At 40.0% G+C, this 27,871-nt stretch overlaps 1 long non-coding RNA gene across 1 annotated transcript; it reads left to right on the plus strand.

Moving 5' to 3' along the window:
- Window positions 1-50: 50 nt before the first annotated feature.
- On the plus strand, window positions 51-27,871 carry LOC309627247. The gene is made up of 2 exons (XR_014243625.1): window positions 51-3,294; window positions 11,514-27,871. It is a non-coding gene; the product is annotated as an uncharacterized lncRNA (long non-coding RNA).

Below are 27,871 nucleotides of genomic sequence, written 5' to 3' on the forward strand. Positions count from 1 at the left end.
TGCGGGTTGGCCATTGCGCTTGCGCGTAGAGGATGTTTCATAACTTTCTTCCATGCTCGCGTTTTTCCCGTCTCTCCGGCTGGAAGCGGAGCTTTCTGTCCCTTTCACCTGGCCTTTAGGAGTGTGTGACTTCAGCTACGAGACCTCCCTCGGCCGACTCAGTCAGCGCGAGGGACGTGGGTGTGTATGAGGAGAGACGGTCAGGCAATTGTGATGTTTAAGGCCTTTGGGTCGTGATGCACCAAATCTCATAGTGGCGAGAGTGGAAGGAACCCGGAGCTAGCAAAAGCACCCTAAATGGAGTAGAGGAAATGCTTTCACTGGCATTTTAAAAATCATCCTCACAAAACTCGGTGAGGTGGACCTTTGGGTCATACTCACCTTACAGACCGAGAGGGACATCCTGAGAAGTCACTTGCCCAAGATCACAGAACAGTTCGTAGCATAGGCATGGCTCAAACCCGAGTCACTGGCTCCCTGTTCAGTTTTTTTTCAAGCGAGCTTAGGCTTTATCTCACTGTTCGGTATATCACCACTGTATAGTGGTTACATTTTAAAAGTTTTTTTTACATTCAAGTGTGGACCCTAAGGTAGATTGAGAACTTTTAAATGGAGGGGTGGTGCGTAGGAATTACAGCTGAAAAAAGTCTCTCTTGCCCCTGGTTTCGTACATGCTGATGGTGAGTATTTAAGAAACAAAAAAATAGAGCAATTTTCCGTATCAAACTGACAAACTTTGAGGGCTCCTTCACTCTCAAAAATTCATCATTTATATGCCTTTTTGCCTTCTCTTTTGACCTGATTATCTGAACCACCCTTCCTGTGAGCACACATGTAAATCCTAATCAGTTCTTCAAAGCCCAGATCACTAGATTGTGACCTGCTGCCCTAGTCAGAAAGTTCCTCAAAGACAGGATCTGTTCTTAACCATTTTTTAACTTTGCACCTAGCAGAGTCTGGCTCAAAGTAAGTACTCATATTTTTTAATTTTAGTGGAAACTACATCCCCCGACTCCTAGGTTTTGCACTTAGACTTTCCCAACCACTTAAGGTCCTTATTTCTTTCTCAACCTCAATCGCTGCTTTACTAACTTTAAGATTGAATTGTATTTATTTCACTATGTAGAGGGAAGTCATCAATAACTGATCTATAATAAGAATAGAAGAGAGTTTTGAGCCAAACTGAGAAGTATAGCCTGACAAACAGCCTCTTGGGTAGCTCTGAGGAACTGTTCCAAGGAAACGTGGTTTCAGCACAGTTTTATATCTTGTCGGAACAAAGAATATCCAACGCGAGAGGGGTACATTCTTTCAAGGTTTCAAAAAAGACAGCATCACATACACAGTCAGCATGGCCTTGTGCCTGGGAAGAGAGCCTTGTCATCTAAGGAGTACTAGCCTTGACCATTGACGTCCCAGGAAGAGGGAGACATTTATCTCTATCTTAAAAATGGACATATTACTTCTGGACGAGGCACCCTTTTCTTTAATGGTTAAAGCAAATGTACAATGTATGTTTAATAGGCCACAAAACAGGCTGTTCTGGTTAGCATAAAGTTTAAGTTAAATCATGTGTAAGCAAGAATGTCTTCCCCGTACCTCAGTATATGAAAATTTCTTCCTTCATCACCTCACACAACTGAAATGCTAAGGACTTAGAGAGTCCCAGTGCGATGTGGTAGAACGTGAAAAGACTTAAAAAAAAAAATACATGCATTCTAGTCCAAGCTTGGTGCTTTCTGGCCCATTTAAGAACCTTTCCTTAAGAGTCATTATTTGTAAGAAGGCCTAACAAAGCTACCTTTCCTACTTTGGACACAAGATTGATATGACCATCAAATGAGATACTATATACAAAAGCATTTTATATATAATATATACATATTTAATGCTATGCATTGTTACTATTATCTAGAGTCATTTAAAACTTAGCTGGATTATTAAAATAAAAATTAAGTCACTGACACCTTTAAGCATTTGATCAGAAGCCTATGCAACTCATATCCTTTAAGAGTCAGATGTAATTGACTGGAATCTCTTTCCAGAAAGCAGAGGGAGACCTCCCAATCATTCTCTCCAGAGATTTTGGTTTGGAGAAATCACTTTAGACTTCATCATTCTAGTCACCTCTTTTGAGTCCCTGCTCTGAGTTATGCAATACTTCATTTTACAGATTATCTTATACTCCAGGGTCTGCTTTCCCATTCCACAGGGCAAGGTTTCTTTTGTCTTGTTTTGCCTTGTTTTGTTTTTTGGTCTGTTTGGTTTGTGAGATAACCAAACTACCTAAAACATTTAGACTGCATGAAACTGAAAGTGGACATATTATTACCAAGTCAACATAGGCTGAGATGGAGGGAAAACTTGACAGGAAGTGGAGAAAGGGCAGAGAAGAAATAAAAGAAGCCAACTTGGGTTGTTTCATCATCTCCTACAGTATCAACCTGTGGGCAGTGACTACTGCTAAAAAAGTGCAAGGGGTGCTCCCTGTCCCTTCTGAAATACTTCAGATAACTTTGTGAGCTACTAGGCCTCACTAAGTTACATTGCAATTATCCTAGATAGAGAAATCACAGGTTATCTGCATTCCTGTGTAGTTTATCTATAACTCAAGACACTCTCTACATAGGGAAAGTCACTTGAAAAAAATGGAACTGACACAAATGACATGGAACATTTGCTCACTGTAAGAAACTGAGATAGAAAACATTTTAAAAACTATTTTCTCTTCTTTTATTACCTCATTCCTAACTGAGACAGAATTACTCAAGATTAAATATATTTATTGAAAGTAACTGTATTTATTGCAATTACCTTTTACTTCTTTTGAAAGAACCCTATATTTGATCACGAAGAACCCTGAAGCATGATGCAAAACAAATGCAGAATACACATTTTACTTCTTGATCCTTAGTCAAAGCTTTCTTTGAAAATATTGAAAGCATCGTTCTTTTGTTCACAATAGCCTTCCCCATCCCCAACCAAAACTGTTATCTTTAATGACTCTTGAGAGTCTATTTGATTCCTTCATTTATATGCTCTTTTTTCACCCTCTTTTAGGGTTCTAAGAAAAACCTCACTGATGGAGAAAACCACTGCTGACTCAGAGGCAGGTTTAATTGTGGTTGTCTTTCACCATGTTCTGGGCAGCTTGTCAACAAACCACACACGTCAAACAAGGAAGCAAAACCAACTGAAGGGCTCTCAATCAGCTTTCCAGTGTGCAAAAGCTGAAGGTTAATGGGGGGAAAAGGCTCACAGCAAGTTCATTAACAAGGGATAAACAGACACAAGGTATCTTGGATTTATACATGCTGTGGAGAGTCATATCTTTTTGTGTGATCTTGGTTGTTTTATGGTTTGGAGTCTTGTTCTCAACTTTGTTCATTTTAGGATCATTTGGGGAACTTTTAAACAATATCCACACCTGGGCCTCATTTCCAAATTGCTGATTTAATTGGCATGGGGTGGAGTCTGGGAATGAGTATTTTTAAAGAGCTCCCTGGTGAGTCTAATGTGCATGTGAGGGGTGCAGGGTATGGGGCAGTCTTCCATAGGGGTTGTTAGAGTACTTGAAGTATTTAGGGTATGCAGTATAGGCATAAAGGCAATGTAGGGAGTAGAAATATAATTTATGACTTAACAAGAATTATGAAGAGTCTCTCAACTAAATTCTTGTGAGTTGAAATGATTGTTATATGATGAAGAATAGAATGTTCATCATACTGAATTACTTGTTGGAGAGAAAATTTTATAGTTTAATCAACAAAACACTACAGCCGTAGGCCAACTGCTTGGGTATTAAAATTTGCATTAATGCATTCTCACTGCTAAATAATCCCAGTTTCTTCAATGTTTTCAAAGCTTTTATTATAATTGGGAATTTTGTTGTTGTTGTTTTACATAGCCCTTTCTAACTGTCCCATGTACATTTCAAAATCTAGAACTCAAAGTTAGATATAAAACTAACAATGGCCAGACCAACGCTGAGTTCAAAATCTGAGTGTACGGGGGCCTGTAATAATGTGACAGTAAAGTTCAGAGACACTGAGAGAGAAAATCCATGTATTGAGTGCTGCTCTACACCAGGCACCATGCTTGGTTCTGGAGAACCTGCCTGAATCTCCTGCTGGAAATGCCAACCAAAGTGGTGGTGCCAGGGATGGATTCCAAGTCATCTGAATAGAGCATGTCCTAACAAAACACTCAGGCAAATGCTAAAAGTCCATTTGAGAGGAAAGATTCTAAACCTGGGAGTCACCTCAGCTCTTTGCACTCCTCTCCCCATTCCCCATCGATCACTGCTCATCCAGGGCCCAGAAGGAAAACGACTCAGAGGGCTTATTAATTAAAGAGAGTTTAACCAAAGGACTCTTTACAGAGCTCAGGGAAGTTAAGGGAGTCAACAGGGTTTGTGAGGTACCCACAGACCTGAAGAAGCAGAAGGAGAGGACTGTATTACCAGATCCAGAAAGAGTCGTAGTTATGGAAGAGGGACCACCTAGATGGAACTATAGCCGTAAGCAGAGGAGAGAATTCCCTGACCTTTTTCTCCCCCTGCCCGCCAGTCTCTTACTAATGCCTCCTACTAGCAGAACCCAATCCAAAGCCAGCCAGTAAGGGACTTTGGATGATACAGTCCAGAGAGCCAGCCACCCGCCAGGACACAGAGCTGGGCAAAGAAAGGTAGAAAATGGTGCTGTAGGGCAAACGGAGAATAACCAGCATAATTACCAAGTTTTACCTCTTTACTTCCTCAATTTTTAAAAATCTGCCCTCTCCTCTCCATGCTTATTACCACCGCCTGCATTCATCTTCTTTTAATCTTTCACCTTGTCTGTTACAATGGCCTTTTCATCATCCAACCTTCAGTCATGCACCCCTTAAATTTATCTTCCATGCTGAAGCTAGAACAATCTAAAAAGCAAATTTCCCATTCAGTGGCTCTCCAACACCTATAGCTGTGTATTATAAACTTTTAAAAAATTATTTGTGTGGAGAATAATTCTAAATCCTAATTAAAGATTTCCCTTAGAAAAGGGGAAGCAAGAGTCATGTTGAATGTGTAAATTTACACACTGAGGTTGTTTGGTTTAGAATGTACATTTGAATAAATGCATTAAAGATCTGGGGTTCCTTAGTGGTTAAAAGCCCCAAGAATTTCTACTTATAGTGTCCTCCCTGAGCAAAATAAAATAGTTGACCCAATTAGAATTGACTCGTGTTAGTAAACGAGTTGATAAGGACACAGCCTCAACTTCTTTTGTAGCAACCTTGGGGGAACTGGACCATCAAAGTACAGTAAGTTCCCTACACACGAACGAGTTCCATGCCAAGAGTGCATTCGTAAGTCCAATTTGTTCGTAAGTCCAACAGAGTTAGCCTAGGGACCCAACTAACACAATCGGCTCTATAGTACTGTAATATGTTTATAATACTTTTCACACAAATAATACATAAAAAACAAACAAAAAGTAAAGAAAACATTTTTTAATCTTACAGTACAGTACCTTGAAAGGTACAGTAGTACAGTACAACAGCTGGAATATAGGGGCTGGCATTGAGTGAGCAGGCAAGAAGAGTTACTGACTGGAGGAGGGAGAGGAGGTGGGAGAGGGTAGAGCTGAAAGATCGTCAGCAATGGGAGATGAGGGCAAGCTGCAATTTCACTCACGCCTGACATTGATGGACAGGTTCTGGTTCCTTGCTGGATTCAAGCCTATCTACCCTGTTGAAAAAATGATCTAGTAACGTCTGGGTAGTAGCTCTTTTTTTCTCATCATAGATGATACGGTAGCACTGGCTTGCATTCTGAACGGCTGCTGCAAACTTCATGTACCGTTCTACGTTTGAGTCCTATGCCTCAAAAACTAACAGTGCCCCCTCAAATAAAGAAAATCCCCTTGCCATTTCCTGCATTGTGAATCTCTTTGGTTCTTCAGTTACTTCTTCTTCCTCTTGTCTCTCTTCGTCCTTTCTCTGGGCCTCCCATTCCTGGCGCTTCTTAGCAGTACCAGCTACATCACCACTGCTTTTACACTTGCTTCTGGACATGCTGGGCTTGAAATAAAGATACTGCACTACTGTATACAGTACTGTACAGTAAAGAACACAAAAACACAACCACTTGCAGAGGATGCACACGCGTGACAATGTATGCCAGGCACGTGAACTAACTTACGTGATTGGACGTGCAAATGCACGTTTGCATCTTTGAAAGTTTGCAACTCGAAAGTTCGTATGTAGGGGACTTACTGTACAAGCTTTCTTTTCAAATGGTAGAGATGAGATAAATTGACTTTAAAAAGACTAAGCCCTGGTCCCGGGCTAGGCTTGCTGGGGTTGGCCTTTTAAACCCTTTGCATTGAAGGACTCTCTGTAAGACCCACTTTTAAGGAGACGCTTTAGCTCAGTGATTGTGAGATCAAATACGGGAGCCAGACTGTCTGAGTTTGAATCCTGGCCCTGCCATTTACCACCTAGGTATCTGGAACAAGTTACTTAGCGTCTATACCTGAATTTCCTTATACTTAAAATGAGGGTCACACAGTACCTATCTCTTAGCTTCGTTGTAATGATTAAATAAGTTAATGCAGTTATGGCACCCAGAACATATTAAGCCCTCGATGAGTTGCTGTTCTTACTCCAGCTCCGCCTGGAGCAGAACTTTGATGATTCTCAGAGGAGCCAGGCTTCCACCCAAGAGGAGCCATGTCTCCTGCCAGTTACATCAGTCTTACACAGTGCTTGGACTTTGAGACCTCTGACTGGGGGGAAAGAAGACAGGAAGTCTTTCCTCCTCTGCCTACTGCCTCCCAAATAAACTGACGTCTGCCTTGAGAGCTGAACAATAAGTGCTTAATTCTTTTCTCCCACAGTTGAGTTAAGGAAAGGGAGCAAATACAGTGTTTTTCTTGGTACAATACAATTAAATTGTGGTAACAAGCCCACAGAAGGTTTGTTTGTTAATTTATTTATTTATTTATTTATATTTGGCTGTGTTGGGTCTTCGTTTCTGTGGGAGGGCTTTCTCTAGTTGTGGCAAGCGGGGGCCACTCTTCATCGCGGTGTGCAGGCCTCTCACTATCGCGGCCTCTCTTGCTGCGGAGCACAGGCTCCAGACGCGCAGGCTCAGTAGTTGTGGCTCACGGGCCCAGTTGCTCTGCAGCATGTGGGATCTTCCCAGACCAGGGCTCGAACCTGTGTCCCCTGCATTAGCAGGCAGATTCTCAACCACTGCGCCACCAGGGAAGCCCCCACAGAAGGATTTTTGAACTTGGTGGAAAGCAAGTGATCACAGAAGATTCCTGTCACCTAATCTTTGTGCAAGGTACTGATTGGATGTGAAAGATCATAAAAAGCTGTGTGGAAATAATAACTGAATGTCTCATCTTGTGATTCGTCTTCAGAGCAGAGCAGTTGGCTTAAACTGTTCAGCACTCATGATATCCTCTCCAACCCCGTTATGTGTGTGATTTTGATAAACACGCAACACCTTTAGGTCAGGGAACTATTATGCAAATGATGGGATAAAGGTTAGCGAGCGGTTCCCCTTGAAGTAGGTGTCAGAACCAAAGCTGTGAAGCCCAGCTGGCCTTCCATGGCCTCGCCCACTCAGTGAACCCTGAGGAGCTTTGTTTAGCCCAGTTTGAAACTACTGCCCTATAAGGTTAAGTCTAAGCTCCTTAAGTGAGTCCACGTTACATGATTTGGCTCCCACTTAACCCCTCCCTCTAGCCTCAGTCTTCAATATTTCCTACTCACTATCCTCATTCACACTTTTGCTAAGGCAGTTCTCCCTTCCTGTATATAATGTGTTCCACACTCCATATCATCCTTACTCAGTTCAAAATTCTCCACTTCTCCAAATTGCTAGTTTAGGTAAAGCATTCTTTCTCTGATTTCCCATAGTCCCCTATCCATAACTCTGTTTTAGCATTTACCCTGTTGTATAAATGAAATGGTCTGTTTATCCTCTTGACTAGAAAGTGAGTTCCTGGGCCTCAGGGAGTATGCCTTATTCATTCTTTATTTGCAGCATTCAGAATAGCAATTAGAATTAAAGAAGTCATTAAATGTCTGATGGAACTGAGCTGAAGGCCATGGCAGGAGGACCAGAGGAAAAGGACGATTTGGTACATGTGTAAAGAACAGACTCTACAGGAGTTGAGACAGTTATTTGATTGGAATAGCAAGGACATGAGGAGAGGGGAGAAAATGAAGGTGATGCCAAAATGTTTAGCATGAGCAACTAGGTACATGGTGGTGCCATTAACCAGGATAGGCAGTACAGGCCAAAAGAAGAAGGAGAAGAAAACAGATTTGAAAAGAAAGATGATGAGTGAAGTGGCTGTGTCTGAGGTGTCAGTGGAACATGAAGTGAAGATATCCAGCGGGCAGATGAGTAGGTGTGTCTAGAGCTCAGGAACAAGATCTGGCCTAGAAATATATTTGGAGGTTTTAATTATGTTGGCAGGTTGAAGTTGTATGAATGATTATAATTCTCCAGGGAAAGTATATAGAGGGAGGAAATATGCAAACCAAAATGTAGACTGGGGAAAAAAACGTAGACTAGAGAGAAAGCAGCAAAGCCTCTGATTGGGAGAACCTTCTGAATATTGAGAGTGGAAGAAAGTAAGATACTGCGTAAGGTGGATCATCATTCTAAGGAATGGTTAAAACATGAGTTGCCAGTAGGACCAGAGTCTCTCCTAAATGCAATCAGGGCAACAGCATATAGAATAAATAAATATAAGAAATATGAATAAATTATGTCTTCTCAATATATTATAATTCACCTTTATGATGAGAATTTTTTATGACTCACTAAAAGTGGGAGTTGGAAAGTTAGGATTTATTGATGTTTCTCAGGGGAGTCTATATTGAAAGCATTCTGTATTGTAGGCACTGTTTTAAGTAATTTAATGTTTCACCAGCCAGCATCTCCCCTCTCTTTTTCTGGGAACTGCTTGTATTAGCTTTCACCAGGTTATGCTATATAACAGACAACTCTGAAAATTCAGTGACTTTTAGAAAACAAAGGACTAATTTTTGCTTATGTTACATGGAGACTACAAGTTGTTTACAGTGCTGCTTCAGGCTTTGGGAAGACTATGGCTGTGCACCATGTGCTGTCTCATCCTGGATTCCAGGGCGAAGAAACAACTCCTACATGAGACTTGCCCAATCTCTTGGCAGCGTGGGCCAGCCAGGGAGCTGCCAGAAAATCATGGTGCCTCTTAAAGCTTCTGCATAAGTGTCACATCATATGGCTAAGCTCAACCTCAATGGAGAGGGGATATATACTCTTTCTACAAGGAAGGGAAGCTTCAAGTCACATATACATGGAAAGTGAGGAGCAAATGATTGGGGGCAATAATACAATTTACCACACTGTTCCTCTGTCAGCTTAAACCCTGTAGAACCTGTGGGAAAATTGCATGTTCTTTCATGTTCCCAGTCCTTTGGCCACAATTGATTTCTTCAGGGTTAAGGACATAACCCAAACATCTTCTAACAGGAATTGAGAACGAAAGAAAAAAAAAAGTAGAATCTTGGTAGCCAAATTGTAAGATGTAAAACGTGGGAGTTATCAGTGACCATGTTCCTCACCAAATGGAGGAAACTAAGCTGCAGTTGCAGGGAACAGAGCCAACAGAGTAAAGTCAAACAGGGACGGAGAGGAAGGTATTATTCCTGCTCTTCCTATGGTTTGGTTGGTCAATCATTCCTTGGATTCTGTGAATCATGAAGTTTTCCTTTTGTCTAAGCTAAAGTTGAATTGGTTTCTGTCATAGTGAAATCATGATTCATGCACATGTGTAATTTCATTTAATCCTAACACCAATACTTTTAAGTAGTTACTGTAATTGACATTTTATAAATGAGGCTCAGAATTAGAGATGGAAGTTCTCCCTAGTACCCTGCCTAGAAGAAATATTTTACAATAACACCCAACTGCATTATTCTACCCTGTGCTCACCAAGCAATTTTTTGACCTGGTCTCTTCCACGGGTACTAACACACTGGGAAACAGAGACCAAAAAATGGTCTGATATTGGTTATCTTGCCAGAAATACTTTGCATTATGAAATAATTTATTGACATTATGATTTATAAATTAGTTTCTTATTAGTTTGGTTAGCATGAATCATTTCTGAGAATTAGAGGTAACTTTTTAGAGTTTAAGGATCTGAAAAGTTGAGGGTCATATTAGAGCTAAACCTTCTCAGGATCTGACCTTGCCTAGACTTGTACGACCTCTTTTGGACATCTTCTTAGCTGCACAGCTGCCATAAACTAAGATTCCTCAAGATGTCAAAGATAGAGGTTCCACCAACAATTGAATCCTGGCCACAAAACTGAACTTTCTAATGAGTTGTATCTCAACAAACATTTTTTAAAATTATTAGGCAAAATTCCCAATGAAAAATGGGCAAAAAACTGTCAGAATCAACTTTTTTTGAACTCTGGAAATTAGCCAAAGGCCTGCGGCAACCTGGCAAAAATACTTATTTAAGGAAAATAGCTGATTCTTAGTAAGTACTAATGGGATTCCAGTCCCATCCCCCTCTCCTTAGATCAGTGGTAGCTGTGAGAATAACAGCCTGCATTCCTGGTACCAGAGTGAGCAAAGAATTGTGATTAATTATTTGTTCTAATCTGCCTGGTGGATTCCTAGAATAGTGGCTTAAAGACGTGTCTTTATTTTGCCTAACTACAAACTAGCCTAGTGCTAAATCTCCTTCCCAGGAGTACTTGTTGAAAATATTTACAGTCTAATATCTTAGGTTACTACTGCCTGTGGTGATCACTGACAGCAGGAGCAAACAGCAGACTAAACAAAAAGCTTGTGAGGAAAGGCTGGGGAATGAGTGTCCAGTAAGGGCTTACAAAGGTCTGACAAAGTCCTGAGAATGTAGAAGGCCAAATGCATGCACAGGGCTGTGTGCATGCTCAGGAAAAAACAAAAAAAACTCTGAAATTTTCACCTCCCGCTGATCTTAAGGCTCTAAGAAAGCAGGAAATAAAGGCTCAGGTAGAATTGTAAGGTTCTTGGCAAGTGTTGAAAGTGGGCCACAACAAACACATATGAGGGGCTTCCCTGGTGGCGCAGTGGTTGAGAATCTGCCTGCCAATGCAGGGGAGACGGGTTCGAGCCCTGGTCTGGGAAGATCCCACATGCCGGGGAGCAACTGGGCCCGTGAGCCACAACTACTGAGCCTGCGCATCTGGAACCTGTGCTCTGCAACAAGAGAGGCCACAATAGTGAGAGGCCCACGCACCATGATGAAGAGTGGCCCCCGCTTGCCGCAACTAGAGAAAGCCGTCGCACAGAAACGAAGACCCAACACAGCCATAAATAAATAAATAAATTAAAAATAAATAAATAAATAAATTTAAAAATTAAAAAAAAAAAACACATATGGGCCCTCTGCAAAGACTTGAAGAGTTTTTGGTTCCAGGTACAGGCATACCTCATGTTATTAATTTCACTTTATTGTGCTTTGCAGATACTGCATTCTTTACAAATTGAAGGTTTGTGGCAACCCCACATCAAGCAAGTCTATCAGCACCATTTTTCCAACAGCATTTGCTTACTTCATGTCTCTGTGGCACATTTTAGTATTCTTACCGTATTTCAAACGTTTTCATTATTATTATACTTATGGTGATCTGTGACCGGTGATCTTTGATGTTACTACTGTAATTGTTTTGGGGCACCACGAATCATGCCCACATAAGACAGAGAACGTAGTCGATAAATACTGTGTGTGTTCTGACTGCTCCATCAACCAGCTGTTCCCCGTCTTTCTCCCTCTCGGGCCTCCCTATTCCCTAAGAAAAAACAATATTGAAATTAGGCCAATTAATAACCCTACATTAGCATCTCAGTGTTCAAGTGAAAGGAAGAGTCACATGTCTCTCACTTTAAATCAAAAACTAGAAATGATTAAGCTTAGTGAGGAAATCATGCCGGGCTGAAAGCTAGACCTCTCGCACCAACAGTTAGTCAAGTTGTGAATGCAAAGGAAAAGTTCTTGAAGGAAATTAAAAGTGCTATTCCAGTGAGCACACGAATGATAAGAAAGCAAAACAGCCTTATTGCTAATATGGAGAAAGTTTTAGTGGATCAAACCAGCCACAGCATTCCCTTAAGCCAAAGCCTAATCCAGAGCAAAGCCGTAACTCTCTTCAACTCTGTGAAGGTTGAGAGAGGTGAGGAAGCTGCAGAAGAAAAGTTTGAAGTGAGCAGAGGTTGGTTCATGAGGTTTAAAAAATGAAGCCATCTCCAAAACATAAAAGTGCAAGATGAAGCAGCATGTACTGTTGTAGAAGCTACAGCAAGTTATCCAGATCTAGCTAAGATAATTAATGAAGGTGGTTACACTAGACAACAGATTTTCAGTGTAGATGAAACAACCTTATATTGGAAGAAGATGCAATCTAGGACTTTCATAGCTAGAGAGCAGAAGTCAATGCCTGGCTTCAAAGCTTCAAAGGACAGGCTGACTCTTGCTGGTGCCAACACAGCTGGTGACTTTAAGTTGAAGCCAATGCTCATTTACTATTCCAAAAATCCTAGGACCCTTAAGAATTATGCTAAATCTACTCTGCTTGTGCTCTATAAATGGAACAACAAAACCTGGATGACAGCCTATCTGTTTATGACATAGGTTACTGAATAGTTTAAGCCCAATGTTGAGACCTACTGCTCAGAAAAAAAGTTTCCTCTCAAAATATTACTGTTCATCAACAATGAACCTGGTCATCCAAGAGCTCTGATGGAGATATACAGTGAGATTAATGTTGTGCCTGCTAACACATTTATTCTGCTGTCCGTGAATCAAGGAGTAATTTCGACTTTCAAGTCTTATTATTTAAGAAATACATTTTGTAGGGTTGTAGCTGCCATAGTGATTCCTCTGATGGATCTGGGCAAAGTAAATTGGAAACCTTCTGGAAGGAGTCACAGTTCTAGATGCCATTAAGAACCTTTGTGATTCATAGGAAGAGGTCAAAATATCAACATTAACGGGAGTACGGAATAACTTTATTCCAACCCTCACGGATGACTTTGAGGGGTTCAAGACTTCAGTGGAGGAAGTAATTGCAGATGTGGTGGAAATAGCAGGAGAACCAGAATTAGAAGTGGAGTATGAAGGTGTGACTGAATTGCTGCAACCTCATGATAAAACTTTAATGAATGAGGAGTTGCTCCCTAAGGATGTGCAACGAAAGTGTTTTCTTGAGATGAAATCTACTCCAAGTGAAGATGCTCTGAAGTTTGTTGAACAAAAACATAGGATTTAGAATATTACATAAACTTCGTTGACAAAGCAATAGCAGGGTTTGAGAAGATTGACTGCAATTTTGTAAGTTCTACTGTAAAATGCTATCAAAGAGCATTGCATGCTGCAGAGAAATTGTTCGTGAAAGGAAGAGTCAGTGCGGCAAACTTCATTGTTGTCTTATTTTAAGAAATCGCGGGACTTCCCTGGTGGTCCAGTGGTAAAGAATCCGCCTTCCAATGCAGGGGACGCGGGTTCGACCCCTGGTCAGGGAACTAAGATCCCACGTGCCGCGGGTCGGTTAAGCCCGCGTGCCATAACTACAGAGCCCACGCACTCTGGAGCCCGCGTGCCACAACTAGAGAGAGAAAACCCGCAGGCCACAACTAGAGAGAAGCCCGCGCCGCAACGAAAGATCCCGCGTGCCGCAACTAAAACCTGATGCAGCGAAAACCAAACAAATATTAAAAAAAAAAAAAATTGCCACAGCCACCCCAACCTTCAGCTGACCACCCTGCTGACCACTCTGATCTGCCAGCAGCCATCAACACCAAGGCAAGACCCTCTACCAGCAAAAAGATTACAACTTGCTGAAGGCTCAGATGATGGTAAGCATTTTCTTAGCAATAAAGTTTTTAAATTAAGGTATGTACATTGTTTTTTAGACATAATGCTATTGCATACGTAATAGACTACAGTACAGTGTAAACATGACTTTTGTATGTACTGAGAAGCCAAAAAATTTATGTGACTCACTCTGTTGAGATATCTGCTTTATTGCAGTGATCTGGAACCAAACCTCTGAGGTAATCTCTCTGAGGTATTCCTGTTTAAGGACTCTGCCCAATCATTTGCTGACCACTAAGATAATATAACAGAGACTTCAGGAGCCACATAAAACAAAGAATAGACTACAGAATTCGTCTGTTTAGAAAAGTCATTAAACAATAACAACTACAATAAGCAGCAACAACAACAAATCCTCGGAAATGGAGAGTTGATACAATTATTATCACCCGAAGTCCATAATTTACATTAAGATTCATTCCTGGTGTTATACATTCTATGAGTTTTGACAAATGTATAATGACATGTATCTGCAATTACAGTATTGTACATAGTAGCCCTAAAACTCCTCTGTGCTCTGCCTATCATCCTTTTCTCCCTCTAACCCCAGGCAACCATTCATCTTTTTACTGTCTCCATAGTTTTGCCTTTTCCAGAATGCCATATAGTTGCAATCATATAAGAGATACCCTTTCCAGATTAGCTTTTTTCACTTTGTAATATGTGATAAATGTTCCTCTATGTCTTATCATGGCTTGATAACTTACTTCTTTTCAGTGATAATATTCCTTTTTCTGGATGTACTACAGTTTATTTATCCATTCACCTACTAAAGGGCATATTGGTTCCTCCCATGTTTTGGTAATTATAAATAAAGCTGATATAAACATCCATGTGCAGGTTTTGTGTTAACATGAGTTTTTAACTCCTTTGGCTAAATACCAAAATCGTGATTGCTGGATTGGGTGGTAAAATTATGTTTAGTTTTTCAGAAGCCACCAAATACCTTCCAGAGTGGCTGTACTATTTTGCATCTGTGCAAGCAATGTATGAGAGTTCCTGTTGCTGCATATCCTCAACAACATTTGGTGTAATCAATGGTTTGAATTTTAGCTATTCTAATAGATGTATGGTGATACCTTGTTTTAATTAGCAAGTCCCTGATGAAATGTGATGTTGAGCATCTTTTCATATGATTATTTGATAACTGTGTATCTTCTTTAATAAGGTGTCTATTCATATCTTTAGCCCATCTTTTAATCAGGTTGTGTGTTATTGTTGGGTTGTAAGAGTTCTTTGTATGTTTTGGATAACAGACCTTTATCAGATCTGTCTTTTACAAATATTTTCTCCCACTCTGTGGCTTGTCTTCTCCTTCTCTTGACAGTGTCTTTTTGCAGAGGAGAAGTTTTTAATTTTAATGAAGCCCAGGTTATCAATTCTTTCATGGATTTTGCCTTTGGTGTTATATCTGAAAAGTCATCACCATGCCCAAGGTCATATAGATTTTTTCCAGTGTTATCTTCTAGGAGTTTTATAGTTTTGCATTTTACTCTTAGGTCTGTGATATATTTTTAGTTAATTTTTGTAAAAGGTATAAGGTCTGTGTCTAGATTCACATTTTTGCATATGAATGTGCAGTTGTTCCAACACCATTTGTGGAAAAGTCTACCTTTGCTCCATTGTGTTGCCTTTGCTTCTTTGTCAGAGATCAGTTGATTATATTTATATGGGTATAATTCTGGGCTCTCTAGTCTATTCCATTGATCTACATGTCTCTTCTTTTGCCAGTACCACACTGTCTTGATTACTGTAGTTTATAGTTAAGTCTTAAGGTCAGCTTGTGTCAGCCTTCTGACTTTTTTCTTTTCCTTCAATATTGTGTTGGCTATTCTGGGTTTTTATCTCTCCATGTACATTTAGAATCAGTTGTTGATATCCAAAAAATAATTTATTAAGATTATTAGGATTGCATTGAATCTATATATCAAGTTGGGAAGAACTGACATCTTGACAATATTGAGTCTTCTTATCCATGAATATGGAATATCTATTTATTTAGGTCTTTGATTTCTTTCATCAGAGATTTGTAGTTTTCTTCAACTAGACCTTGCACATATTTTGTTAGATTTATACCTAAGTATTTCATTTTGTGGGGAGGGGTGCTAATGTATGTGCTATTTTTTAAAATCTCAAATTCTACTTGTTCATTGTTGGTACACAGGAAAGCCATATACTTTTGTATATTAACCTTGTATACTGCAACTTTGCTATAATTGCTTATTAGTCCCAGAAAGGTGTTTTTGGCAATTATTTCACACCTTTTGTATAAACAACCATGTCATCTGTGAACAAAGACAGTTCTATTTCTTCCTGAAACTCTATACCCATTGAACAATAACACCCAATTCCACCCTCCCCCCCCAGCTGCTGGCAACCACCATTCTACTCTCTGCTTCTCTGAGTTTGACTACTCTAAGTACCTCATGGAAGTAGAATTATATAGAATTTGTTTTTTTGTGACTGCCTTATTTCATTTAGCATAGTATCCTCCAGGTTCATTCATGTTGTAGCATATGTCAGAATTTTCTTCCTTTTTAAGGCTGAATAATATTCTATTGTGTGTATATATTACATACAATGTATGCATCCATTATTGGACACTTGGGTTTCTTCCATGTTTTAGCTACTGTGTATAATGCTGCTATGAACATGGTTGTACAAAACATCTCTTTGAGACGCAGCTTGCAATTCTTTTGGGTACATACCCGGAAGTGGAATTGCTGGATCTTATGGTAATTCTATTTTTAATTTTTTGAGGAACTACCATACTGTTTTCCACTGTACCATTTTACTTTCCCACCAACAGTACACAAGGGTTCCACTTTCTCCAAATCCTTGCCAACACTTTTTATTTTCTGGTTTTTTGATATTAACTATTCTACTGGATGGGAGGTGGTATCTCATTTTACTTTTTTTTTTTTTTTTAATTTATTTATTTATGGCTGTGTTGGGTCTTCGTTTCTGTGCGAGGGCTTTCTTTAGTTGTGTCAAGCGGGGGCCACTCTTCATCGCGGTGCGCAGGCCTCTCACTATCGCGGCCTCTCTTGTTGCGAAGCACAGGCTCCAGACGCGCAGGCTCAGTCATTTTACTTTTAATTTGCATTTCCCTAATGATTAATGTTGTTGATCTTTTTTTTTCATGTGCTTATTGGCCATTTATATATCTTCTTTGGAGAAATGTCTATTCAAGTCCTTTGCTGATTTTTGAATCAAGCTGTTTGGTTTTTTTGTTGATGAGTTTTAGGAGTTCTCTATACATTCTGGATATTAATCCCTTATCTGATAAATGATTTACAAATATTTCTTCCATTGTGTGGGTTGCCTTTTTTACTCTGTTGCTATTGTGATTATTACTGTTACTTGCAGTAACATAAGTTATCCGTAAGGTACATGGTGTAATGGAAAGAGCACTGTATCAGGGGACTTGATTTCAAGTCCTGTTCACATTTATTATCTCTGACTGAGGTATAGAGTCCTGGGTTTGAATTCCAGGTCTAACACCTATTAGCGATCTGAACTCAAGCAGAATTTTGAAACTTAGTTTCCTCATCTGAAAAATGGATAATATAATAAATCGCACCTTGTACATTCTTGTGAGATTAACAATACTATATATAAAGCACCTGGCACATAGAAAATGATTATTATTTGATATTATTTTAGTGTTATTTTCCCCTTTGAGTTGTTTTAGTTGCATACTTTAGGAACTTAGGGAGAGATTGTCGTAGGGTGGTTTTTAATCCCAGTAAAAAAGAGTAAGACCACTTAGTACCGTCCCAAGGAATAGAGATAAAGAATAGCGGATGGGATACAGCTTCATGGGATACCTTATCTAGTTCTTTGATAAAGGAAAAAGAGATGGAAAAGACAGAAATCAATTATGTTTAATTTCAATTTCAAAAGTTTCCTCCTTAGTCCAAGATGTTCAGTATCAAGCCATATGTTTGATGACATTGGCAGAAGGCAGGAGGAGAAATTCCAGAATGTTCTTTGCAGCAAATGGAAATATAAGGAGAATCATTTGATAGCAAATTTTTATCTTTCTCTATGGCGTATAATAAATATATATGAATCCGAAATTTTTATTGGATATTCAAATTTGTAAATAGCCAAATTACCTTCAAGTGTAAATGTGGTATTCAAATAGTAATTTAGAAAAAATTTTAAATCAATATAAGTGGGACTTCCCTGGTCGTCTAAGTCCTCATGCCACAACTAAGGGCCTGCATGCCACAACGAAGATCCTGCATGCCACAACTAAGATCCGGCACAGCCAAAATAAATAAATATAAATAAATAAATAAATAATAAAAAAGAAAGAAAACAATATAAGTATATAAGCAGAGCTATACAATTGTCTCTCTGATAAAGATAATTAAAAGAAAGGGTAAAGCTTTGTTTGATAACACATCATGTCCATTTCTCTCCTGAAAATAATAAATACCATAAAGTATAAAGAATAGCATATCCCATAATAAAATTTTTAATAATATGGTTGAAACAAAGGAAATCAGGTTACATATACATATATATATGTCAGGATTAAATCCTGTTATTTATTAATGCACTTAAAATAACAGTGATAAATTCATTAAATATTACCATGCATAACATATTTTTATGAAGAATAATTACATTTTCCAAAACAAAAAATAATAGTGAGGATAGTGGCATTGTTTTACATTTTCAAATCTTATTAATATCTAACTTAAACAAAGATCCTCATATCTTCTTATTCCATGAGTGCAATATGTTATTTTGGTAGAATTTTATAAAGAAACCCCAGCCTGATATAGATATGTAGCTGTAAAAGTGAGGAATATTTTAATAACATTTTTGCATAATCGAGGATATTTTTCTTTGATACAATACCCAACAACGAATAGTTTCTTAAAGGCTAGTTACAATATGAAATCTGAAAATATATCAATGGACTTCTTAAAAAAAAATCATCTGGCTGGAACCATTATTATTTCAGAAATAAGCATCCTATGTAATCTGAGGTGGCTAGAATAGTTATATCTGTAATATAATATTTGTCAGATTACTGTAATAAATATTTGTCAGAAACAACAGTCATCTCAGTAATCATACACATTTATTTTATTCATAAAGTACTTACAAAAATAATTCTTCTGTATCAAAAAACTTACAAATGTCACAAGAGAGTTAGCTAATGGTCTACACAATAGAGAAGGAAAAGTCTGCTAGGGAAAGCTCTAAAGAAACATTTTCCCCATTACATTTTTGATTGGTATAGTTCATGAAGAAAGCCTAGTTTTGCCTTCCTTTTTGGTGCTTAGTCTGAGAAGGAACACAAGAAACCAAGTCTTAGGAGAAAAACTGCTTTCAAAATCTCAAGTGTAAGCCATAAATAGGGTCTTTTGATAAAAGCTTCAAAGTTAAAGAGATGAGAAATACAAGTATATATTCTATAAGGTATTTCAAATAATTCAGCAACTATCAATGTATCATTTGTACACTTGAAAGTACAATTTTCATGCTTTGAATATTTTATCCTGAGAAAAGTTTTGACTATTTTGTTCTAGAAGATTCGAAAATGAAATTTACACACACATATAATATGTATTATGTGTCAGGGATTATGGATATATTATGTACATCAGGAATTCTCCATATGATTAACATTCTGGACTGTCCAAACAATGTCAAGCAATGAGAAACCAAACATGATCACATCTGTGTTGTAAAAAGAGCACGGAGGGCAGAGTCAAGATGGTGGAGTAGGAGGAAGCAGAATTCACGTCTCCGCACAACTAGGGCACCTACCAGGCACCGGCGGGGGACCACGGACACCTAAGGGGACGGGAGGAACTCGCAGCAACCGGGTAGGACGTGGGGCGTGAGGGAAGTGAAGGGGGACGAGAAGTGGAGGCGGGACAGGACTGGTGCCCCTGAGAGGCGGCTGGGGGAGGGGAAGGGATCCCACACCCAAAGCGGGAAATTGAGGGACCCCTGGGAAGGCAGAGGATCAAAAGGGAGCATGTCCAGGATTCCCCTGCCCCCTTGGGGCCCGAGAAGCCTGCTGAGATCCCAGGCCTGATCCTCTGCCCATCGAGGCCCCTCCAGCCACATGGGTCCTGAGAGAGTGGGAGGGAGGGAAGGGGGAGCAAAAGTAAAGTCCGGACCTACAGGACCAGCACCCCTGAGGGGTGACTGGGGGAGGGAAGGAGTTCCTACACCCAGCAGGACCCACCCACAATTAGGGGTCCAGCAGGGATGGGGGAGACGGTGGGGTGGGGAGGAATGGAAGGGAACGCAGCCAGCACTTTCCCTGTCCACTTAGGCACGGGGGAGCTTGTTGGGCTCCCAGGCCTAATCCTCTGCCATTGGAGTCTCCTTCCTGCGCAGAGCCCAAGCCCCGCCCCTACACCAACTCTCAGGGCCCTACCTCTACACGCGGAGACCCCCTCTGACACCCCCTCCAACGCACTGGACCTAAACCCCACCCACACACCCTCACCGAAGGCCTTATCTCCAAACCCCAGAACTCCACACTCCAGAGGCCCTCCTTTGGACATGCTGCCTCTCCCCTTCCACACAGGTCCTAAATAGAGGCCCCGCCCCACGCTTGACCGTCGCCCTGCCTAGGCCCCGCCCCCAGGGCCTTTTCTGGCTGCCTTTGTCCTGAGCCAAGGCCCCACCCCAGGCTCAAACGTCACCACACCACCCGCCTAGGTCCCACCCCACCCTAAACCCCGCCCCTGCCCAAGTTTCACCCCCGCCTAAACTCCACCCCCATAGCTAAGGCTTTTTTTTTTTTTTTCTTTTTTCCTCTTTCAGATTGGGGTTCTGTTTTACCTTGTTGATTCATTATTGTTGATTCATTTATATTTTTATTTTTCCTAATAAATCTTTTATTTTTCTAATTTTATTTTATTCTTTACACTTTGTTATTGTTCTCTCCTTTTGGCTTGTTCCCCCCATTTTTTTTTTCTTTTTTCTGTTGTGATTTTATTTTACTTGTTGCAGTTGTTTCAATTATATTTTTATTTTTCCTAATATATTTTTTATCTTTCTAATTTTATATTTTTTATTCTTTGATATTGTACTGCTCTTTTTTTTTTTTGCCACACCACACAGCTTCCAGGACCTTGCTTCCCAGGCTGGAGGTCAGGGCTGAGCTCCTGTGGTGGGAGCTCCAAGTCCAAACTGCTGGACTAACAGTGAACCTCAGACCCCAGGGAATATTAATTGGAGTGCGGCCTCCCAGAGGTCCTCATTTCAGCACCAAGACCCAGCTCTATCCAACTGCCTGCAAACTCCAGTGCTGGATGCCTCAGGCCAAACAACCAGTAAGACAGGAGTACAGCCCCACCCATCAAAAAAATAAACACATAAAATGACAAAAAAATATGTTACAGATGAAGGAGCAAGGTAAAAACCTACAAGAACAAATAAATGAAGATGAAATAGGCAACCTACCTGGAAAAGAACTCAGAGTAATGATAGTAAAGATGATACAAAATCTCAGACACAGAATGGAGAAAATTCAAGAAACATTTAACAAGGATCTAAAAGAACTAAAGAGCAAACAAACAGTGATGAACAGCACAGTAAATGAAATTAAAAATACTCTAGAAGGAATCAATAGCAGAATAACTGAGGTAGAAGAACGGATAAGTGAGCTGGAAGATAAAATGGTGGAAATAGCTGCCAGGGAGCAGAATAATGAAAAAAGAATGAAAAGAATCGAGGACAGTATCAAAGACCTCTGGGACAACAATAAATGCACCAACATTCGAATTATAGGGCTCCCAGAAGAAGAAGAGAAAAAGAATGTGTCTGAGAAAATATTTGAAGAGATTATAGTCGAAAACTTCCCTAACATGGGAAAGGAAATAGTCAATCAAGTCCAGGAAGTGCAGAGGGTCCCATACAGGATAAATCCAAGGAGAAACATGCCAAGACACATATTAATCAAACTATCAAAAATTAAATACAAAGAAAAAATATTAAAAGCAGCAAGGGAAAAGCAACCAATAACATACAAAGGAATCCCCATAAGGTTCAGCAGAAACTCTGCAAGCCAGAAAGGATTGGCAGGACATATTTAAAGTGATGAAAAGGAAAAACCTACAATCAAGATTACTCTCCCCAGCAAGGGTCTCATTCAGATTCGACGGAGAAATTAAAACCTTTACAGACAAGCAAAAGTTAAGAGAATTCAGTACCACCAAACCAGCTTTACAACAAATGCTAAAGGAACTTCTCTAGGCAGGAAACACAAGAGAAGGAAAAGACCTACAAAAACAACCCCAAAACAATTAAGAAAATAGTAATAGGAATATTCATATTGATAATTACCTTAAATGTAAATGGATTAAATGCTCCAACCAAAAGACATAGACTGGCTGAATGGATCCAAAAACAAGAGCTGTATATATGCTGTCTACAAGAGACCCACTTCAGACCTAAGGACACGTACAGACTGAAAGTGAGGGAATGGAAAAAGATATTCCATGCAAACGGAAATCACAAGAAAGCTGGAGTAGCAATTCTCATATCAGACAAAATAGACTTTATTTTTTATTTATTTTTTTATTCAAGACCCATTTATTCTCTAGCTCTGCCCACATGGAGATACCCTCCTTGTAAAGGCATTAAATCCTTCCATTCACTTTAACACCTTGTGCTGAAAACACATGTTCCAAGGTTTCAACTATGAGATCCACATTCTTAAAGCACTAATTCTTAAACCTCATCTAGATTTCTCCCCTTGGATGGGGGGAGATGACCCAAACACAGCAAAGAACAGCTCAGGACTGTGGGCTCTGCTCTCCCAGAAGACCTTGCAGCTCCCCTGACCACCTGGCTGGAGTCAGGATTAGGACCCTGAGACAAGGGGCGCCTGCTGGGCTGCTGCCACCGCAGATGGGACGCCGCTGTCTTTGGGCACCTTCCTGCTGCCACCGCCACTGGCCCCCAGCTCCTGTCCTCTTCACTAGGCTGGCTGTCACCTTTAGTTTCCCTGGAGTTTGGGGATTCCAGACGGTCTCTGCTCACACTTCTGTATCACGCCTGCTGCCTCAGCACTGCTGATCCACACCAAAGAGGAAAAGCACACAGAACTGCTCTTCAACACACCAACATTCCACACAAAAATTATTTTATAAGCCTGCAGGTTCTTTTTCATCAGAGGACATTCCCAAGGCCATGACTTCCCCCGGCTCTCCGCTGCCCTTGTAAGCAGACTGGACGTGCATGGCCGCTGTGCTGTGAGTTGGGCACACCACCCTCGCTCCACTACTGTGCACTCTCCTGGAGCACTGAGGATGGTGCCCTGGGCTCATCAGCAGGATCTGTCCTGAATCCAGTCCTAGAGTGACAAGAGCCACACCTGCAGGTCTATTCCACTGACCAGCCACACAGGACCGAGCTGGGCCCACGGACCTTGGTCTGGATTCTGTTGGCTCGTCATTCTTGCCTAGGTTCACAGGCCAACAGCCACCATCCTTCCTTTCCTGCTCATCACTGCACCAGTGGCTGACTCCTACCTGCTGCTGTCACACGCCTGGCAACCTCGTGTTCCGGGACAAGCCAAGAACTGAGACCCCAGCAGGCTCTAGTTCCCAGCAGGCAAACTCCCCATTAAGCTACTGCTGCCTAACCATGTTCTCGAGGCTTCAGAGCCAGGAAAGTGTGGAGAGCATAGCAAGCTGCGATGCCTCCAGCCCCAGACCCACGATGCTCCGCGGAGGCACCGGAACCTCGCTGCACTCCCCCGCAACACAAGCAACTTCTGCACCCGCCTGTCCTGAAGACCCGGGTGCACCTCCAGTCACCAGGACCCAGGATGGAGGTGTGGGATGCGGGACTCGGCTGGCGGCGGGCGCTGGGGTGGGCGGGGACCTGGGCTCCGGCCCTGAGGCCTTGCAGACCCCTCCAGGCCCACCTCCATCCCCATCACCCAGAAAGTGACAAAACAGACTTTAAAATAAAGACTATTACAAGAGACAAAGAAGGACACTACATAATGATCAAGGGATCAATTCAAGAAGAAGATATAACAATGGTAAATATTTATGCACCCAACATAGGAGCACCTCAATACATAAGGCAAATGCTAACAACCATAAAAGGGGAAATTGACAGGAACACAATCATAGTAGGGGACGTTAACACCCCACTTTCAGCAATGGACAGATCATCCAAAATGAAAATAAATAAGGAAACACAAGCTTTAAATGACACATTAAACAAGATGGACTTAATTGATATTTATAGGACATTCCATCCAAAAACAACAGAATACACTTTCTTCTCAAGTGCTCATGGAACATTCTCCAGGATAGATCATATCTTGGGTCACAAATCAAGCCTTGGTAAATTTAAGAAAATTGAAATCGTATCAAGTATCTTTTCCAACCACAACGCTACAAAACTAGATATCAATTAAAGGAAAAAAACTTTAAAAAATACAAACACATGGAGGCTAAACAATACGCTACTAAATAACCAAGAGATCACGGAAGAAATCAAAGAGGAAATCAAAAAGTACCTAGAAACAAATGACAATGAAAACACGACGACCCAAAACCTATGGGATGCAGCAAAAGCAGTTCTAAGAGGGAAGTTCGTAGCAATACAATCCTACCTCGAGAAACAAGAAACCTCTCAAATAAACAACCTAACCTTACACCTAAAGCAATTAGAGTAAGAAGAACAAAAAAACCCCAGAGTTAGCAGAAGGAAAGAAATCATAAAGATCAGATCAGAAATAAATGAAAAAGAAATGAAAGAAACAATAGCAAAGATCAATAAAACTAACAGCTGGTTCTTTGAGAAGATAAACAAAATTGATAAACCATTAGGCAGACTCATCAAGAAAAAAAAGGAGAAGACTCAAATCAATAGAATTAGAAATGAAAAAGGAGAAGTAACAACTGACACTGCAGAAATACAAAGGATCATGAGAGATTATTACAAGCAACTCTATGCCAATAAAATGGACAACCTGGAAGAAAAGGACAAATTCTCAGAAAAGCACAACCTTCTGAGACTGAACCAGGAAGAAATAGAAAATATAAACAGACCAATCACAAGCACTGAAATTGAAACTTGTGATTAAAAATCTTCCAACAAACAAAAGCCTAGGACCAGATGGCTTCAGAGGTGAATTCTATCAAACATTTAGAGAAAAACTAACACCTATCCTTCTCAAACTCTTCCAAAATATAGCAGAGGGAGGTACACTCCCAAACTCATTCTATGAGGCCACCATCACCCTGATACCAACACCAGACAAAGATGTCACAAAAAAAGAAAACTACAGGCCAATATCACTGATGAACATAGATGCAAAAATCCTCAACAAACTACTAGCAAACAGAATCCAGCAGCACATTAAAAGGATCATACACGATGATCAAGTGGGGTTTATCTAGGAATGCAAGGATTCTTCAATATACGCAAATCAGTCAATGTGATACACCATATTAAAAATTGAAGGCTAAAACCATCTGATCATCTCAATAGATGCAGAAAAAGCTTTTTACAAAATTCAACACCCATTTATGATAAAAACTCTCCAGAAAGTGGCATATAGGGAACTTACTTCAACATAATAAAGGCCATATATGACAAACCCACAGCCAACATCGTTCTCAACGGTGAGAAACTGAAACCATTTCCTCTAAGATCAGGAACAAGACAAGGTTGCCACTCTCACCATTGTTACTCAACATAGTTGTGGAAGTTTTAGCCACAGCAGTCAGAGAAGAAAAAGAAATAAAAAGAATCCAAACTGGAAAAGAAGTAAAGCTGTCACTGTTTGCAGATGACATGATACTATACATAGAAAACCCTAAAGATACTACCAGAAAACTACTAGATCTAATCAATGAATTTGGTAGGGTAGCAGGATACAAAATTAATGCACAGAAATCTCTTGCATTCCTATACACTAATGATGAAAAATCTGAAAGGGAAATTAAGGAAACACTCCCATTTACCACTGCAACAAAAAGAATAAAATACCTAGGAATAAACCTACCTAAGGAAACAAAAGACCTGTATGCATAAAACTATAAGACACTGATGAAAGAAATTAAAGATGATATAAACAGATAGAGAGATATACCATGTTCTTGAATTGGAAGAATCAACATTGTGAAAATGACTATATTACCCAAAGCAATCTACAGATTCAGTGCAATCCCTATCAAACTACCAATGGCATTTTTCACAGAACTAGAACAAAAAACTTCACAATTTGTATCGAAACAAAAAAGACCTTGAATAGCCAAAGCAATCTTGAAAAAGAAAAATGGAGCTGGAGGAATCAGGCTCCCGGAGTTCAGACTATACTACAAAGCTACAGTAATCAAGACAGTATTGTACTGGGAGAAAAACAGAAATATAGATCAATGGAACAGGATAGAAAGCCCAGAGATAAACCCACACATATATGGTCATCTTATCTTTGATAAAGGAGACAAGAGTATACAATGGAGAAAAGACGGCCTACTCAATAAGTGGTACTGGGAAAATTGGACAGCTACATGTAAAAGGATGAAATTAGAACACTTCCTAACACCATGTACTAAAATAAACTCAAAATGGATTAAAGACCTACATGTAAGGCCAGACACTATAAAACTCTTAGAGGAAAACATAGGCAGAACACTCTGTGACATAAAAGACAGCAAGATCCTTTTTGACCCACCTCCTAGAGAAATGGAATACAAACAAAAATAAACAAATGGGGCCTAATGAAACTTAAAAGCTTTTGCACAGCAAAGGAAACCATAAGACGAAAAGACAACCCGCAGAATGGGAGAAAATATTTGCAAACGAAGCAACTGACAAAGGATTAATCTCCAAAATATACAAATAGCTCATGAAGCTCAATATCAAAAAAACAAACAAGCTCATGAATCTCAATATCAAAAAAACAAACAACCCAATCCAAAAATGGGCAGAAGACCTAAATATGTATTTCTCCAAAGAAGATATACAGATTGCCAACAAACACGTGAAAGGATGCTCAACATCACTAATCATTAGAGAAATGCAAATCAAAACTACAATGAGATGTCATCTCACACCAGTCAGAATGGCATTCATCAAAATATCTACAAACAATAAATGCTGGAGAGGGTGTGGAGAAAAGGGAACCCTCTTGCACTGTTGGTGGGAATGTAAATTGGTACAGCCACTATGGAGAACAGTATGGAGGTTCCTTAAAAAACTAAAAATAGAACTACCATACAACCCAGCAATCCCACTACTGGGCATATACCCTGAGAAAACCATAATTCAAAAAGAGTCATGTACCAAAATGTTCATTGCAGCTCTATTTACAATAGCCAGGACATGGAAGCAACCTAAGTGTCCATCATCGGATGAATGGATAAAGAAGATGTGACACATATATACAATGGAATATTACTCAGCCATAAAAAGAAATGAAATGGAGGTATTTGTAATGAGGTGGAAGGAGTTAGAGTCTGTCATACAGAGTGAAGTAAGTCAGAAAGAGAAAAACAAATACAGTATGCTAACACATATATATGGAATCTAAGGAAAAAAAAAAAAAAGGTCATGAAGAACCTAGTGGCAAGACGGGAAAAAAAGACACAGACCTACTAGAGAATGGACTTGAGGATATGGGGAGGGGGAGGGGTGAGATGTGACAGGGTGAGAGAGTGTCATGGACATATATACACTACCAAATGTAAAATAGATAGCTAGTGGGAAGCAGCCACATAGCACAGGGAGATCAGCTCGGTGCTTTGTGACCACCTAGAGGGGTGGGGTAGGGAGGGTGGGAGGGAGGGAGATGCAAGAAGGAAGAGATATGGGAACATATGTATATGTATAACTGATTCACTTTGTTATAAAGCAGAAACTAACACACCATTGTAAAGCAATTATACTCCAATAAAGATGTTTAAAAAAAAAAAAAACTAAAAATAGGACTACCA

This window comes from Balaenoptera borealis (assembly GCF_965194805.1).
Source record: "Balaenoptera borealis genome assembly, chromosome: 4".
In the NCBI taxonomy this organism is placed as follows: domain Eukaryota; kingdom Metazoa; phylum Chordata; class Mammalia; order Artiodactyla; family Balaenopteridae; genus Balaenoptera; species Balaenoptera borealis.